Raw genomic sequence first — 17676 nt, 5'->3', positions numbered from 1 at the left:
GAGAGGACTAACTCCTGAAAGTTGCCTTCTGACCCCCACACGAGCTCTGTGGCACCTCCATATGAGTGCGTTGGCATACCTGCACACACAAATAAATTAAACAAATATATGTTGTGTGCAACTAGAACAGCGACACAGGGAACTCAGCTCAGGTGGCAAGCATGCATGTGGCCACAGGGTCCAGGATTAAATCGAGAGCCATCTCTTCACGATCCAGGCCATTCGCCCTCAGATGGCAACATTTGTGTTTTCTGTGAGCAGTAATGTTGAAAAAGATAGATACATATTCTGGCTCCAGGCTCCAGAATCTAAAAATGTGAAGAGAGCCGGGTCACCCTTTCCCAGATAGGATTCCTCATGGATCTGCTGACAGTGTCAGGGAGAGAGGGAGAGAGAGAGAGAGACAGAGACAGAGACAGACAGAGACAGAGACACAGAGAGACAGAGAGAGACAGAGAGAGAGAGAGAGAGAGAGAGAGAGAGAGAGAGAGAGAGAGAGAGAGAGAGAGAGAGAACACAAGCACAGGCTTTCCAATATCCTGACCCTCATGAACATCTGTGAGAACAAAACAGAAACATACACCTTGCAAGTTAATGGGAGACCAAAGCAGGAAAAACATACCTTGCAGGTTAAGGGTTCTGTTTCCAGTTAAGACAGTTAAAAAGTTCCTGTTAGTCCTGGGTTTGTTTGCCCCATCTACACCTGATGTGCTTGACCACATGGGGGTGGGAGGCACTCAGGCAAGAAGTAGGGCAAGATACATGCTTGTACCTGATGCGAAATACATGTGCTATGTGGGTTTGCCTCTGTAAAACCGTGACTTGTGGCCATTTCCTGGGAACTCAGGAGTAAAGCTGGCCAGAGTCCATCATCCAGTTGGTTTTTAATTAAAGCTTCTTTCAGATTTGGCTCAAAATTGTGGACCTGGTTTTTCCTCTCTCCAATCTCAGGGTTAATGCATCCTTGATGTAAAAGGAGGGGATGTGGGAGCATCAAGGGCTGCCCATCATGGATGCTGATGCTGATGAATCAACAGCCACCAAATGGTCCAGCACATGATCCAGCTCTGAGGCCAAGCTCCTCTGTAGCTGTGTCCACAGAGCCATCAACTTGGCCCATCTCGTGAGTGATTCTGTGTGGGTGCCTGTGCACGAGTGTGGACGTGCATGAGTGCAAGTGTGCAGACTTGTGCTTTTAAACATTAAGTGGAAAAGGGACAGAAATGAAAAATTGAGAACAATTGCCCAATTAGCTGTCCATGCAATTACGGGAATGTGACAACCAGTTAAAAATGCAATGATCATTTAAAGCTAAATTGCTTATTTTGAAAGTGTCCTTGTGGCTTAGTCGCCATGCCAACTGCATCTGAGAGTGGGGCTGCCTGTTGCTTTTGAGAGGCAGGGGACAATAGCCTCCTTCACAGGGCCCAAATGGCTTCCTTAATTAACAAAATGGAAGCCAGGGGGTGGCAGGGTGATGGAAAGGTGGGAAGGGAGGGCACAGCCCTCTTCACTGATGTCATAGCCTGCTCGGGTGGCCTTTGGGTAGGGCTGGGAATCCAGCCTGAGCTTGGGTACCATGTGTGAGCTGACGGTCTCATTTCAAAGCAAGGTGACTGTGGTGCATAGCAGAAAGGAGAGGAATGGAAACGGAGGCCAATTGGTAGCTTCCAGCGAGTCAACACTATTAACTGAAGCCCAACTGGCTTCTTACCAACATCTACTGCCATTTCTGGCATCAGAAGACTGCGGGGGGGGGGGGGGGAAATAATCTGCAGGACTCCCGTCCTCTTTGCTTTCAGGAGCCTGGTTTCTTAGACTGGCTCACTGGACCACCCAGAACCCCTCCCCAGGACACACAGAAACCTTTAGCATTGTCCCTCCTGGCATCGTGCCTAACTCCTGTCCGCGATAAAGAGGGCGCAGGCTGGAATTCGAAGTGACCCACGGTTCCCACATGTATCAATATTGCTCCTCAGAATGCAGTCAGAAGGGGAAGTGGCAAGCAAAATCAGGATTTTAAATGGCTTTAGGTCCATCTTCTGACAGCCTTCCGCATGGAGTGGCAGCTCAGATCCAGGCTTTGCCTGTAGGAGATGCTTAATGGGCACGCTCGCATGACAGGAAACCCCTATCAGCCCACACCCCTGCCTCCCATGGTGCAAAGTGCAGCGTTCACAGCTCGTAGTGGTCACAGTGAAGGGTATGGGTAGGCACCTCCTTAAGAGAGACGGAACTTTTGGCTCTGGACTTGCTGCAGTTTCTACTGCTTTGCAAATGGGGGATTTGGCCAGTTTCTTTTGAGTGTTTTGAGCGCCGGGGAGCCCTGGCTGTAAAACGGGAATTAAAAGTGGTACCTACCCCATGAACTACTGGGAGGAGTAATTAAGCAAATGCACCACGGAAAGAAACATAGGAGTGCATTTGCTGTGCTATACACACACCATTGCTTTCAGGAGGTTGGCTCAGTGTCAAAGCTCGGGGTCCCAGATAGGATCTTAGCAACCACTCAGCTCTGTGTACAAATCCTGGGGCCTGGGTGCTGAGAGAGGCTGGCCTGGCCTACCTTGTGACTTAGCCTCACATGGTCTTTGTGCAATCTTCCTGAAAAGTGTCTCTGTGGCTGATGTGTTCTCCTCGGAGCCCCTTAGTAGCTGCTGAGGACCACAGACAAAGCTAGTGATTTTTTTTTTTTTAATTTATTTATTTATTTACTATGTATCCAGTGCTCCGCCTGTATGTACACCTGCACGTCAGAAGAAGGCACCCAGATCTCATTATAGATGACTGTGAGCCTCCATGTGGTTGCTGGGAATTGAACTCAGGACCTCTGGAAGAACAGACAGTGCTCTTAACCTCTGAGCCATCCCTCCAGCCCAAAGCTAGTGATTTTTGTGCTGCTCCAGGTCAATTGCGTAAGTGGTAACTGCATTCCAGCCCCCTCCCTTCCTGGGAGCTACATTCTGGCTCTAATAACTGTCCCCTTTCTGCGATGACATTCCAGCTGAAGCACCCCCATTTAGACCTGAATAGCCTCCCTCTTCCTGTGGAGAGCTGTTTCAATTCCCTAAAGTCCATTTCCTGAAGTCAACACCACTAGTGCCTGGCCTCCTCTTATCCAAACATTAGCCCCACCTAGCTGAACTAGGACTCAGCATCCTTCCCCAGAAAGAACTCTGACCTATAAAAGAAGTTTGCTCTCTCTGTCTCTAAGGAGAGGCGCTCTCAGGTTCATTCCAAAGTAAGGCTGTCTGTGTTCTGCAGCCACCTCTTGCCTTTCTTGTTTCTGACAACCCCGGGCCTGGGTCGAGGCCTGAGTGGAGCAAAGAAACAAGATATGTACCATCTCGGGAAACTAGCCATGGGGAGAGGGTTAAGGATGGCTTGGGTCAGGGGCCAGGGTTCATCCCAGGTCTATTGATGATGCAAGATCAGCATGCCAACAGACACGGCATGCACATTTCATGTCCCAAGGGAGGCTGGGAGGAGGGGATGGTCACCAAGATGGCTGGATCATGGGGTCACTGTGGACCCTGGAACCTCCCTTTGTTCCCTTCCTGCCGCCTCCATCCTGTGTGACCCTTCTGGTAAGCATGGAGGAAGCATGGAGGTTCTCTAGCACCAGTAATTGTCCAAAGGAAACGCCATATCCCCAAATTCCAAAAGGCAGAAGGGACAAAAATGGCTATCTGGGGAGCCTATTAGCATATCAAAGCACAAGCTGGCTTGGCAGGGGCGGAGGGGTTGGTGGGACTGGAGGGTTGGGGGGGGGGGGGGGATGGGGGCAGGGCTCTGTATTCCAAGCCTCTGTTACACATTTCAAAGTCCATTCTGCAATCCTAGCCCTTCTCAACTGCTCCCCTGCCCTAAACTCCTCCAGTTCACTGGCTTGCCAACACCAGCTTATAACCCCACTATTTCTCAATATTCATATATTCTCTCCCCCTTCCTGTGCATGCTCTTTCTCCCAACTCCCTTATCTCCCTGTCTGCATGGGCATTTCCCTGGCCCTGTTCCTTGGGACCAGTGAACTTGACCAGGAGCTGTTCCCAAATAAAGCTGCCATTTTTACTTTTTTTTTTTTTTTTTTTTTTTCCTTTTTCTTTTTTTGAGATGGGGTTTCTCTGTGTAACAGAGCCCCTGGCTGTACTGGATTCGCTTTGTAGACCAGGCTGCCCTTGAACTCACAGAGATCTGCCTGTCTCTGCCTCCCTGAGTGCTGGGACTACAGGCATGAGCCACCATGCATGACTCCCTTTTTACTTTTAATTTGTCTTGAATTGGCTTATTTCATCGGCAGAGGAAACCAGTATCGTGGTGTCAAGAACCCGGCAGTAGCTGAGCACCAAGCTGGGCAGGCGAAGCCACTCTTGGCCCCATAGGGACTCGGGGCCACCTCTTCCCCCTATCTTTCTCTCTATCTGACGAATTCAACTTTAGAATTGGTAAGTAATCCTTTCCCAGCAGTAAGCACCTGGTACTTCTTCTAGTTCCAGGATCCCCGGGATCCCAGGGCAAGCCTCGGCTCCCCTGGGGCAAGCCCGTTCTCAACAGTTTTTGCTCCAGGGAGCCCCTCACTGTTGAACCGATGCCTGAAAGTAATCTTTGGGTCTTCAAAACAGGCTGGGAAAACGGCCACCTCTCCGCCCGAAATCAATTTGCTAGACACCCTGGGGGTTCCTGCTGTGAAATGTATCTAAAATTTCTGCTAGTCCAGACCTTGTGTCCAAACAACACCTGATTTAAATTCCTGAGGGCATATAGGCAACTGGTCAGAACACCCTATGTTCAGTGTTTTGGGAACTGCACTCTTGTTCTATTCCTCCCTCTGTAGTCAATACTCTATAGCTCAGTCTTACTAGCAGGATGGTTACACCAGCAGACCCCCTGCCTCCAAGAACTTGGATTCCAAACCTTTCATCTGATGCACTCAACATACACACCTGTTTCCTCCCCAGCGGCTGCCGGAACCAAGGAGATCTGGCCCTCCTGCGGTATGGATGAGTCATTTGTGAATCTGAATCAGAATTCTAGCGTCCTGTTCTTCAGCCTGCTGTGTCCTCCACATGGCTCCCTTCCTACCTCCTGCCTTTCTGAAGCCAGCTTGCATTAAGCCAATCATACTCTCTCTCTCTCTTTCTCTTCCTTCATGGGCCCAGATTTTATTACAACAACCTTACCCCATTCAAAGGTCAGACATTGGCACACCTGATTCCCAAATTTTCACTGCCATGGACAGATGATTCCCAAATATTTTATATCTAAACTCACTCTGCTCTACACTTAAGGTTCTACTTCCCCACTATTAAAAATCTTTTGTCTTTAATTTCTTCGCACTCTGCTCTCTAAAAGGAAAAAAAAATTATTTTAAGATTATGTTGTAAACTCTTATCTAAGGATTTGTAAGTTGCTCATTGAGTATGCTTTAAAATCTATATAATCTGCAACAATAGTTGGCTTTAAACTTACAATAAAGGGCTTATAATTAAAACAACCACACACACATATATGTATGATTCAACTCTTGTTTCAGGCATACAATGGTGTGTGTGTGTGTGTGTGTGTGTGTGTGTGTGTCTCAGATTCAACTCCATATGTGTGTATGTAACTTGGATTTAACTTTATGTGTATATGTGCATGCAACCTGAATGCAAGTCATTGAAAAATATAGAGAGCTAGATAGATTTACTAGTAAAACAAAAGTTTTTAAAATAACAACCATGCCAGCTACATAGCTTGCAACCTGCCATGTGGCTTCACCATCTTAAGACGGCCACATGGTATAAAGCAACAATTATAAAACTTCTTAGTCTTAATGAGCTGTTTATCATTGTATCTCCTTTTAGACTAAAAAAAAAAAAAAAAAAAAAGCAACAAGTCTCAAATATTTTAGATTGGTATGGACGTTTGTATAATGATAGAAACTCCAAGTTGTATTTGCTACAACATACTGTATATGATGATTAAAATTTAAGGTTAAAAAGGTCTATTCAAATTAACAAAGGCCAATTTAAGATATATGTCTCACTACTTACGTTCTGTTAATTACTCAACACCAAGCTGCTAGAAAATGCAGATAAGTAACAACATATGTTTGATAAATAAGGTATATTAAATAATCAAGATCTATAAACTCCTAGGTCTAATGAGGTTTAAAGTAATGTTTATCTAGCCTCTTTGTCTTTTAAGTCTTAGCTGTTTGGATAAACTAAACAAACAAAAACAAAAACAAAAACAAAACCCTGCAATATTCTATAATGGTGTGTCTGGTCTCCAAGAAAGTCCTTTTTTCCCAAAATTGGGCATTTAGACAAAAGCTCCCATTCTCTCAGGGGCTTCAGGGAAGTCCCTGCTTGTTAAAATGAGCTGTTCTCCTCATCTCTGACTAGAGGAACTTGTGGCCCTTCACTTAACTTATGACGGTTGTGGTTGTTCCTGTTAACCTGTCGAGATCAATCCTGGCCATAGGCTCTCCCAGTCCCTGTTCACAAGCCCCCCCCCCCCCCAGCTCACAAGCCCCCCTTTTCCCTGGACAGCCTTGGCAGTTTAGAACAAACTTTTCCATTTTCATTCATGAAATGTCTTTTTTTTTTTTCTTCTTCTGTGCCCATTTTCAGGATCAGTAAAGTTGTCAGCCTCCCTATGGACCTTATCAACCCTATCTATGATTAAAAGCTTTATTTTATACTAAAAGAGCTTCAACTCAAGGATTGATATTTTTAAGGCTCAAACTAAACAGAGATAAAACTGCAAAATCCTAAACTTGTGTAAGCTACTAACTAACTGTCAAGGATAATTAAGAAATGCAAGTGGGTAGGGAGTCACCTTATAAATGATCAGATCCTTCACTGTGTTCAGGACTATATTTGTAGACATACTAAGTACCAATTAATTACAGGGATAAGCCTTATTTAGCCTCCTGTAGACATTTTCAAAGTGAGTAATTAGAAACAAGAAAAGTCTGTCTATTCAGATATATTTTAGATAGATAGGTAGTCCTCAAACACTTCAGAGATTTACAGACTATGACATTTAAAATGTTTAATGAAAAAAGTTTTCCATGATAGGCATGCCAGCTCCTAGTAGCATCCCCAATCTCCTCCAAAGAAAGTGGGCAGAAAAGAAGCGTCTTCTGAAGCTTGCATGAAATGCGTCAAGGCTGGCCACTGGCCTGCCGACTTCCCGCTGATATGGGTTGGTGACAAAGCCCTACCAATGTGGGTTTGGCAGGCAAGGTCCTCGTGGTGTAAGAGGAGGGACAGAAGGATTTCCTCAGCAAAGAGGCCAGGGTAGCTCTTGGAAACCTGAGCAGAGCTGAGAGGATAGGGTGTGTGTGTGTGTGTGTGTGTGTCTGTCTGTCTGTCTGTCTATCAACTGCCCTGAAGCAGGAGTGCTGGGGTTTGTTCATTAGGGGATGAGGATCCTTCTAGCCATTTCTTTGTTGAGGTTTAGTGTGAAGTTAGGGGTTGGGAACAGAACCATCAAAGATCTGGCTTTAGAGCAGTAAAGAGGTAGGAGTCTCCTTCTTGGCTGGTGGGGCTTAACTTCTGCTACTGGAATCAGGCAAGGACACTCCTCCCTTCTTCTGTGTTCTGGACATTCTAGTGGAAGAGCCATATCAAAGAACATCGACTTTCCTCCTTGCCCTTTGAGGAGGCTCCCTGCTCAGGTGCCATGGAGAGATTTCTTCCCCAGGCCTTTATCTTTTAGTGGAAGTCTGCCTTTCTCTCCTGATTCAGTTGCCATCTAAGGTACCAGGCACAAAAGTATAGTTAAAAAGTGAAAGTTTCCTAAGTGAAAGATGGTCTGTCTAGTATCTCTGACAAAAAGCCATGGAAAATGGCCCCTCTAGTGTCCCTAAATGAGTACTACGGAAGAGGGTCCCTTTAATATTCCCAACACAATGGCCATAAAGATGCTGTCCCCCTGCGCCCCCCTCCCCAATCCAAACACAATGTTGTGCTCTGTAATTTCTCCCTATCTGAAAATAAGAGCACAGAAAGGCATCATGGCCTTCAGGGAAGTGGGTATCTTCTTCAGAAAGGATTCTGAATTTGAATTCCAGCATCCTTTCAATGAAGACATCACTAAATGATCATAGCAAGTTTCCTCTCTGTCTTCTCACAGGGACGGAGGGCCAGGTCCCTCAGTGGTGTGTGTCCCATGTCCTTGTCTCACTCCAAGCCCCTGCTCCATGTCTGAAAGTCTCATGGGCCACCTTACCTCCGTAGCCTGGAGCATTCTCAGTATCAAGACTTCAAGTAACAAAACAGAAGTGAAACTGTTAGTGAGGTGCAGCTGGCCCTCAAGAAACCAGAGGATCCCAAAGCCACATAAAAGGAAGAGCCTGGGCCTGGCCCTCAGTAGCCTAGCCTCACGTTTCAGAGTAGGCACAGCTGCTTCTCAGATTTTTTTTTTTCCAGTCTCCCAGAGCCTCACCCTGATTAGGGAAACCACACATGGTTTCTAATTCTCTGGATGTTTCTGACAAGGTCATTGTTCCTTAATCCTAAAGGATTTGAAGTAGCTCTTATCTGTTGGATTTGTGTTAATGCCACTGGCTTCCAGGGTTCCCATAAGCTAGAAGGACATTAGCATCCACCAAAAGATCATAACAGGGCTAAGACGGGGCCTCCAGGCCCGGAACAAAGGAAAGAAAGGACTCACAGAGGACAATCGTTCCAAATAGTGACTAAATCATTGCAACTCTCATAGTCACTGAAGAACCAATGAGACCCAGGCGTGTGTGGAGTGAACCAAACAGTGGTATTACCCTAAAGGAAGCCTCAGAGGCCACCGCCACTGCCCTAAATCTCTTAAGGTGAATGAAGCAAAGAAGATGACTCCTAAACTCAGGTACAGAGAAAAACCTCTCTTTCCAGCTCACTCCAGGAAGTCATCAGTCACATGGTCAATCGCCGTGCACCTACTAAGAATAACATTATAACAGGATGGTAAATGCCCCAGGAAAAGTCCCCACTAGCTAAACTGCTTATCTTCTGTGCTTGCAATTTGGGGCCCTTGTAATTATTATGGGGGGGCAGGTCCTGTGTGTTGTAGAATGTTTAGTGTTCTCCTAACCTCTACCCCAATACCACATCACCCTCAATGATGACAATAAAAAAATGTCACAGCTAAATGTCTTCTGGGGGAAAAATTGTCCCTGCCTAAGAAATACTGCAATAGAGTAATATAGTCCATTTTTTAAAAGTAAAGTGATAGCATACTATTTTTGTTTGGGCCACTACTTGTTATATGAGTGTTTGTTATATGAGTGTATTTGCTAGGTGTTGTGTGAAAGACATTACAGATGGGATGTCATTTATTTGTGGCTAGTGGATTTTCTTTTATTGGAAGACAGAAAGTAGCAGAGTGTCCCAATTTCTCTAGTTCATTTCCAGACACTTCTTCTAGCTCCGGCCACACCCAGGAAGTAGGAGAGATGGTGCTGAGCAATGCATTTGTTAGGTTCGCATTGCTATAACAAAACGTATGAGGCAGGATAGTTTTCTAAAGAGGCTTCTTTACATTGCAGTTCAAAGGGCTGCAAGTTCCAATAGCACAGTGCAGATTTTGAGGGCTCCCTTCTGCCATGTCTCCTCAAAGTGGATGGTAATTGTAGGGGCATTTGTGGAAGTAAGAGGTCCCCTTGCTAACCAAGGAGATGGAGGAGAGAGGGGGAGAGAGAGAGAGAGAGATGGAAAGGAGGGTGGAGGGAGAGAGAAAAAAAGAGAGGGGTCCAGACTGGGGTCCTACAGTGTCTTCTGAGGCTAACTCCCAGTTACCTAAAGGTTATACGACTAGAAGCACATCTTAAAGATCTCATCTCCCAAAAAGCATCACACTGAGGACCATGCTTCCAACACATGAACCTTTGGTGAACACATTTGAACTCTATGGAACCATAGCAAGCAAGGAGTCTGGACCCTGCCACTTCTTAGGGGCATCTGCTCACCCTGTTTGAACCGGAGTCTTTTCATTTACAGGATGAGGATCATAGTTCCTGCCAGGCAAGGTTGTGAGGCTGAAAAGCCAGAATCTAGGATGAGAGCTGTGCTGGCTGGTTTTTGTCAACTTGACATAAACCCTGACATATCTGGGGCGAGGGAGTCTCTATCAGGAATTGCCTCTATCAGGTTGTCCTGTGAGCAAATCTGTGGCGGCATTTTCCTGATTGATGACTGAGGTGGGAGGGCACAGCCCACTATGGGTTGTGTCATTCCTAGGCAAGTGGTCCTGAAGTATATAAGAAAGCAAACTGGGCAATCCAGGAGGATCAAACCAGTAAATCAAGTTCTCCCATGGCCTCTGCTTCGGTTCCTGCCTCCAGGTTCCTGCCTTGAGCTCCTGCCTTGCCTTCCCCAATGATGTACTACTTGTGGCCAACTAAACTCCTTCCTCCCTAGGTTGAGTTGGCGGACATGGTGTCTTATCACAGCAGTAGAAAACACCCTAGGACAAGAGAGAAGCTGCCTGCTTTTGCTGGCCACCATCTACTCAATTCCTGGCTGCTGGTTCTTCATAGATGAATAGGTTGAGGAAGAAAATGCCTAGTGTCTGTCACAGGTACTGGTGTAGCTATGTAGCCAATGAATACTGAGGAGCTGATTGAAACGCCACCGGGCAAAAGCCAGCAGCCAGCAAACCTCAGGTGCAGCAGCTCCTGTGACACTGAACACAGATACCTTGGCCGTGGGAGAGCCTCTGGCCTGGGAGGATGACAACAGTCAACAGTCACAGGTCCCCTGAGAGACTGCAAGTGTGGCAGCCCTGAGAGATGGAGATTTAGAGGCACCCTCCCCCCCCCCCCAGCTATGGTCAGGTGAGACCTCCTGCCTGGAGGGATCTAGCTTGTTTCGTGGGCTCTAGAAAAGTCTTAAGATAGAACTTTTAAGTAAAATATTCATACACATAAAGTGCATTTTTTAAAAATTTAAAGCTTAAAACAATGGGCTTTAGTAAAAGAAAACATTTCTACTCAGCATTTAAGTACTTAATAGGAGTTAAAAGTAACTGGGCTAATAAAAGTCTGTTTTGTTCCAATTCAATAAGTGCTTCTTTATTCACTCCATTGTCTTTTATGATTTAGATTAAGGTCTGTATACAATTGGAAAAGGTCATATTTGCCATTTGCTCAGAGACTGATGGGTGACTGCAGAGGGCAGACTGTGTGGGATGCTAGCAAGCACTGGTAGTAGGAAGGCTCCATGAAGTCACATCACATCCCTGGCCCTGCCATGCCCTGGCAGTCACTCTAGGCATGTCTGCCATAGCCATTCTGGCCTCCGTTTCCTCATTCACATTTTTAAGAGTTCTATGTATGGATTTTTTGCCTATATGTATGTCTGTGCAGCACACATATACACAGTACCCGCAGAGGCCAGAAGAGGGCATTAGATCTTTTGGAACTAGAGTTACAGCAATTGTGAGCCATCATGCAGGTTCTGACAATCTGGCCCAGGTCTTCTGAAGAGCCCTAGCCTCCTCATTGCTTTACCCACAGGGTCTAGCAACATATCTCAGGCTAGCCCAGAACTTCCTATGTAGCTCAGGATGGCTCCAAAGCCACAGTCCCATTACCTTTGCCCTCCAAGTTTTGGAACTACATGTGTATGTGGCCACACCCAATTCTGCATTTGTAAAGTGGGGTTAATACAAGTGTGCAGGTTGTGTACGCATCCAGAGAGCTACAGTCTATAGGCAAATCACCTGGTGAACCACGTGGTGCAAGGATGGAGGTGTCAGATGAGGACCACCTCTCTTCAAGTCACTCAGTAACGTTGTTTTCATTGCTGAGAGATCAAACCCAGAGCTTGATACCCACTAGGCACTTCCAGCCTCAGCTTCACCCAACTCAAACAGTAGGGATGAGAAGCTGGGGCCTCTACCTACCAGACACCTGCCTTTTCCTGGTCAGTTCTGCCCTGAAGGGAACTACTTTTCCAGGCTCCCTGGCAGCAGTAAGTTTCTGGTACCCGCAGAGGGTCTATCAAAGAGGCTGATGAAAGGATGTTAGAAAGTAGGAAGTAAGGAGAGGCTGGTCTTTCTCTGGATCCTTTCGGCAGTGGCTTTTGTGTGACAGTTCATCTTGATGGTAAACTTGTTGGATAGACTTGTTGGTAGACTTATGATGTTAGTAAGACATATTTTTTTTATTGTGTCTGTGAGGAGTTCCCAGAAACAAATAACTAAGAGGAGACCTGCTCTGAATCTGGGAAGCATCATCTAATAGGCTGGGGACAAACAAAGAAGAAACAACAATCCTGTCGGCATAAGGTGTCTCCTCTCCCCTCCCCGCCCCTCCCTCCTCTCCTCTCCCATGCCCTCACCTCCCCTCTATTCCCCCTCCCTTCCTCAGTCCTTCCCCTCTCTTTCTCCCTCAGCTGCCTTGCTCTAGGTTGTGTCTCTATGGTATCTGCCACAGCACCAAGAAGTGACCAACACACTGTGCCTTGCCTGATAGCCCCTCTTCATAGCCAGAGCTGCGTGGCAGTCCTGGTATCTGGGTTCTGATAACACCACTCTCTTCCCTGTGTGCTTGGATTCCTAGTGGTATTAGTATCATTCTGATGTTGCTGCTCTGAACTGTGTCATCATCTCTTGTTTCCACTTTCTGTATTACGTTCTTTCCATGTTAAATGCCTTTCTCTTGTATCATATTCCTTCCAGGTTGACTACTTATAATGGCTCCATCCTTTCTTCAAAGACCCGAGCTGATGCATTCTGGGTCCCCAGCCTTTGTCATAGCACCTGGGCCATGGCAGGAGCTCAGGAAGATCTTTTTGACTTTATTTTACTATTGTAATATCCCCCAAAGTGTGAGTTTTGCTTCTTTTTCTAGACTTGCCCCTTGTGTCCCCCTGGCCTCCCAATTTTCACAACTATATCATACCAAAGCCACAAGGAACAATTAATGTGAAGGCTTGCAAAAAAAAAAAAAAGAAAAGAAAAAAATTCTACAAACAAATATTTGAAGTTCTTAAAATTTTAGACTAGTTAATTTTTATTTCAATTTTCTCAAGTCCCCAGCTTCTAAGTGTGTCCATCTACATAACAAATGTCACTAGGGAACCAAGATTAAATATCTCTTGCACTTGACCTCTACCCATCTAGTCAAGTACAAATCATGAAGGAAAGAGGTAGTTTGGTGGAGAGCCGGGTGCAGATTCTGCTGTTAGGCCAACTTTGCCCACATCAGGCTCTGTGCAGAGGCAGGACATAAAGCCCCAGCCAGGCAGGGTGCAAAAGAATCAGTGCTGTTCTGTGTGCTCTCGAGTTGGTCTCAAAAACTTAAAGACAATACTCATTTATGAAAAAATAACTGTGAGGAAGTGGGATCAGAAGTCTCTGAAAATGCCAAAGTGGTTGTGGTGATTTAAACGGGAACGGCTCTTACGGGCTCATTCATTTGAATACTTACTAAGCAAAAAGTGGAATTGTTTGGGAAGGATTGTAAGGTACGGCCATGTTGGAGAAGTTGTGTCACTGGGAGTGAGCTATGTGATTTTTAAAAGCCCATGCCAGGCCCAGATTCTATTTCTTCCCCATCCCTTTCTGCCTGCCTGCTGCCTGCCTGCCTGACTGCCTGCTGCCTGCAGATCAGGATGTAAAGCTCTCTGCCATTGCTCCAGCTCCATGCCTGTCTGCTTTCTGCCATGGCAATCATGCACTAACCCTCTAAAACAGTAAGCCAGCCTCCAGTTAAATGCTTGCCTTTATAAAAGCTGCCTTTGTCATGGGGTCTCTTTACAGAAATAGAACAGTAACTAAGACGGTGTCCTTCTATGTGTAGGGCTGACACTTGTTAACTGGTTTTTCTCAATAATGAAAGTGGTTTTGTTTGTTTGTTTGAGGATGTTGTGTGAACTGTTTCTTGGGAGATGTGAATAAATGTCTACTCACCAGAGACAAGGTACTGATAGACAAAAGAAACGATACCACCTAACTCCAATTTGGCGAGTCAGCATTTACTTGGGTTATTTACAGGATTATGGATGAGGAGTTACTTACAAGAAACTGGATAACTCAAAGGGCAACCGGATCACCAACTTCCCAGCCTAGCATGAAGGACAACTCACAGATACTGGAACCCTAGCGTTCTCTGCCTGATTTTCAGGCAGCGTGACAGGTCAGACAATCTCTTCTCAGCAGACCTTACTGCTTATATAACTTGAAGAAGAGAGGGGCTTGTACATCTGGTAGGTTTCAGGGACTTCCTGAGACTTTTGAGTTCTTAATGAACACTCCCCTGCCCCTCCTCCCTGGCCCATCCGTTCTCCCCCCCCCCCCCCCCCCCCCCCCCCCCCCGCTTTAGAACATCCTAATCTTACCAAGCTTCCCTCCTGGACAGAATGTGTCTATTCAGAGGAAACTGCTTTATATCAGAGAATGTGGTGTATCCCTCAGCATACCATGTTTGAAATAAAGAAAGCCAGAGTTGTCTGTGTGCTGCCTGCCAAGCTCCTGCAGGGGGCTGAAGTAGTAAAGTCTAGACAAAGGTCCATTCTCTAAACCCGGGAGGGAGGCACAGCAGGAGTCCCTGTTTTGAGTAAGAGTTCCTGGTGACTGTCAATTCTTTTTTTTTTTTTTTTTTTAAGATTTATTTATTGTATATGAGTGCTTTATCTGCAGAAGAGGGCATCAGATAACATTATAGATGGTTGTGAGCCACCATGTGGTTGCTGGAAATTGAACTCAGGACCTCTGGAAGAGCAGGCGGTGCCCTTAACCACTGAGCCATCTCTCCAGCCCGTCAATTCTTAAAATGTCTGTTGAAGTTATTTTTATTAAAAAACTGTGCTTGTTTCTCTTAGGTTATTTCTCAACCCGGCTATCACACAAATAACTGGACTCTTTTATACTCGTTTAAAATGAAGCTTTGCAACACAATCTTGAGCAGTTTATGTCTATTCTTAACCCTCTTACTCCCAGCAAACATCACAGCGATACTTGCGTTTTGTAGCTTTCCTCGGCTACAGCTCCTTCCTTCCGGTCTTTCGTGGACCTCTTCCCCATGGCTGAATCCCCTGGCTCAGTCTCCTACTTCCTTTTCTAACTCCTCCTCCCCTGGCAGACAGGAAGTCCTGCCCTATTCTCTCCCCTGCTCACCAATTGGCTGTAAGCTGCCTTATTAACATATCAGGGAGACAATGGGGGATCAGTGTTTACACAGCATCATTTAAACTACACGATAACCTTATGCCTATCGGGGATCTTGTTGCTGAAGCTTTAGAAGACAATGTTTTTAACAAAGGGAACCATACCATCATATATATATAAATATGTGTAGCTGGGGAGGCGTGTGTCGTGTGTGTGTGTGTGTGTGTGTGTGTGTGTGTGTGTGTGTGTGTTGGTAATTGACTTGGATAACTGACTGTGTCTCAGATATCATGCTAGGCTCTTATATCTCATGTGAATTGTGTTCAGTAGTCCTCCCTTTACTGAAGAAGAAAATAGAGACTCAGAGAGAGGCACTGCCTCATAAACAGGCACAGCTGGAGAGGGGTGTGGCCTGTGTTCTTGAACCAAGGGTGAGCCTGAGCCAGGCTCTCCTCTCTTTATTGAACTCAGGTGGGCAGGCTTGCACAACGAATGCTTCTGCCCACTCAGCCACGTTGCCAGGCTCTTCTTTCACTTTTCTTGTTTTCTATGAGCAAACATCCAATGCAAAGGGAGGATGGATTTACTGTGGCTCCCAGTTTAGGAAGGAATGTGGCCTAATGTGGCAGGGAAGGCAAGCTGGCAGGAGTAGGAGGCAGCTGGCCTCAATCCTCTTCCAGTCAGGAAGCAGAGAGTGGACAGGAAGTAGGGATGGGCCGATGACCCACTTCATCCAGAGCCTTCGCCTTCGGTTCATTCCCCGTTTGGCTGTCCAAAAGCAACCCCTTCCACTCAATTCCGGCCAACATGGCTTCCAGGGGGCAGGGGTGAAGCATTCATGCCATGGTTTGTTTTCAGATAGGGCAAGAAGCAGGAAGCCAGTGGCTCGACTCATCCCACCCACGGTGGGTACGGGAATGTGTGGGTATCCCTGGTGCAAGGCACGTGCCCTAGCTTTGAGATGGGTCTGCCAGTATCACACATACACCCTCTGTCACGTCTCTGAGAGGAATTACCAGCCGCTTTGACTCCTTTGGATGGTGTGTGAACCAATTCATCCTGCAGTTTGTTGGGGCGTATGAGGAACACGTTTTCTGAGGTTGTTGCGTTTGGAGACCAGAGTTGTAAGTCGTACTGCTTGCTGTCTGTCATTAAAACAGTTTACCCATTGGAGGAGTGTGCGGTGTGGTTCTAATCCACTCTGTGGGGGCAAACCTGCTGGGTGAAAGGGGTCCTGTGGTTCAAGGGTGGCTCCGTCATCAGCCGACTTTTCAGAGCTTTAAAATGCTCTAAACACACCTGAGGTTCGGTTCCCCACACACTGTTCACAGAGCCCTGGGGATTTAGTCTATTAAATCCTTCTTACAGGGGCTGGAGAGATGGCTCAGTGGTTAAGAGCACTGTCTGCTCTTCCAGGGGTCCTGAATTCAATTCCCAGCAACCACATGGTAGCTCACAACCATCTGTATGTAATGTGATCTGATGCCCTCTTCTGGCCTACGGGTGTACATGCTGGCAGAGCGTTGTATACATAATAATAAATAATAATAATAATAATAATAATAATAATAATAATAATAATAATAATAATCCTTCTTACAGAACCCAGGCTCAAAAAACAAACAGAAGCTGGGTGTGGTGGCCCACGCCTGTAATCCCAGCAGTCGGGAGGCAGAGGCAGGTGGATCTCTGTAAGTTCGAAGCCAGCCTGGTCTACAGAGTGAGTCCAGGATAGCGAAGGCTACACAGAGACACCCTGTCTCGAAAAACCGAAAACCAAAACAAAATAACCGAACAGATATTAAACTGCTTTGTGTTCAGGACAGTTCTACAGCTGGTTCTCACTTAACAGGGTTTTCCTGAGACAAAAGAGGGTCATGTGAGGCTACCCTGAGCAAGGAGGAGATTGAGAAGAACAGTGTTTTGGAGGAGGAGGTTCCTGGAAAAGTGACACAAACAGCAAACCTCAGTCCTTTCAGTCAGTCCCGGCCTGCACCAGGAGATGAAACCTGGTCCTCTGTAGGAGGCTGCCCTGCCTACAAGGCACCTCCCACTTTCTCACTAGAAGACCTCCCCTGGAAGCGCCAGCCAGCCATCACGAGGCTCTGGCCCAGGTACTTTCCTGGCCTTCTTGTCTCAGACACAGGGCATGGGGTTGCTGGGAAGCAGGGCTTGCCAGGAGCCCCACTGCACAGCTTGCCTGGCCAGAGTGTTTGAGTTAGGCTGGCCCTGGGCCATGTGGCTGGATCCCAGCCTTCTTGCCTGTCCCCCAGTTCCTGGGTCACGCTACGGGTCTGTTACCACCACGTTCTGTCCCTCTCAGGAGAAACTTGCTTTTTATAGAAAGTGTCTGCCTGTTGGTGGCACTCCAGGCATTTTGCAGAGGGATTAAAAAAAAAAAAAAAAAAAAAAAAGACTATTTTGACCTTCAGGACCCAATGAACCCCATAGAACTATTACTGCTAACCACTCTTCCGTTCCAAGTGCAGCCTTCTACGTGTCCAGCAGGAAAGCACAGTTTGGCATGGAGTACTACACTTAACATTGTGACAGCACGGTGAAGCTTCAGAGGTACTG

The sequence above is a fragment of the Acomys russatus genome, chromosome 32, assembly GCF_903995435.1.
Source record: "Acomys russatus chromosome 32, mAcoRus1.1, whole genome shotgun sequence".
Taxonomy (NCBI): Eukaryota; Metazoa; Chordata; class Mammalia; order Rodentia; family Muridae; genus Acomys; species Acomys russatus.
The sequence above is the reverse complement of the archived record's forward strand: the minus strand, read 5'-3'. Positions refer to the sequence as shown.